Here is a 1,465-nt window from a genome sequence, read left to right as displayed (position 1 = left end):
TTCTTTGCGTAGCTGATTTCTTATGGAAAAATCTCTTATCATTTTTCTGACCTTGACAAATGGTTGGGGTAGTTATTGCGATGTGTTGCAGAGGCGCTGGTTTTTATATTTGAACATGGATGGAATTGTTAGTGTATATAATATGCAATATTATATACAGGGAAAATATACTTATTCATTTGAGTTTCCCTCTTCTGTTATACTGTCTGCTTATTTAGGCTAGCTTAGGCACATCTGAAGGAAAGCTGTGCAAAGAGCATTTCTTTACTCAGTCAAATGCTTAATTGCATAAATTTGTATGTTCCTTTGTTACTAAAAAATCTGTGCTCTGTGAATGTGGCATTTACAATAAATCCAATTTTTGAATTAAAAATTTAAAGCCTATTCTCTAAGCACCCCGAGTAGTTTAGGTGCTACTCCTGGTTGTGCCAAGATTCATAGTGATTTTGTTTTACATACAAGCCCATTTGTATTTGTTTTTGGGGGAAAGTGCCATATTAAAAATAAACTTGGGGATTCTGACTCGTAATGAGGGAGTTTGGAGGTCTTGCTGCAGCTCGCTTTTAAAAGTACTGTTGGAATAAGGGGCATGGAAGCAAAAGCAGTGGTGGGATATGGGCTCTTGGTCCAGCCATAGAAATAAATCCACTGGAAGTTACTAAACGAGCGGCGGTGGTGGCAACAACACTGGGTTGCCGTGTTCAACAACAGCTGTTCATCCTCTAATGGTTCCAGTTTCATGCTGTTTTTATGTATCACAAATAAAAGTTCTGTACTGAAGAAAGAAAACAAACCAACCCAACTTTCAAATTTTAAAAAAGCCTCCCTGCCTGGTCACCAGGGGGCAGTGCTTCACTGCACACAAGTGGCTGTCCAACAAGATGTCTTAGTCCTTGCATACTCAGTGGAACACTTGACAGATCAACCTGGATGGATTATCTTTTCACTTTTCTATAATAGCCTTTACAGAAAGCATTACACCTCCAAAAAAATGGAGTTCAGTAATTTGGATACTTGTGCATGAACGAATGGCTAAAGATTCTAGGCCTAAGATCTTCACATAGTCAAAAGCCAGGACTCCTACCTGTGACTTCTCCCTTCTCTAATGGCCATTACTCAATACTTAGGCCATTCATATAAGTCCTTCCCCATCCTGATCACAGATCTCACTATAAAGCATATTTGTACTTTCTACCCTGGGCTTCCTCAGTCCCATTATGTGGCTCAAAACTACATATGAAACAATTCCCCACCCCAAGTCAGAACTAGAAAAATGGTAAAGCTAAAGTCAGCAAGTACTCTTTTCTTTTTTGCTATTAAGTTGAGCTTAATATTCTCATCACAAATCTCTAGTATCCAAGAAACAGGCTGTCTTCCTACATGACTGGACAATACTCATACTGTGCGAAAGAGATTTTGTAAGGAAAAGATGGAAAACATGGGGCCAGTTGTGATAGTCTGACCA

This window comes from Hemicordylus capensis, chromosome 3 (assembly GCF_027244095.1).
Source record: "Hemicordylus capensis ecotype Gifberg chromosome 3, rHemCap1.1.pri, whole genome shotgun sequence".
Taxonomy (NCBI): Eukaryota; Metazoa; Chordata; class Lepidosauria; order Squamata; family Cordylidae; genus Hemicordylus; species Hemicordylus capensis.
The sequence above is the reverse complement of the archived record's forward strand: the minus strand, read 5'-3'. Positions refer to the sequence as shown.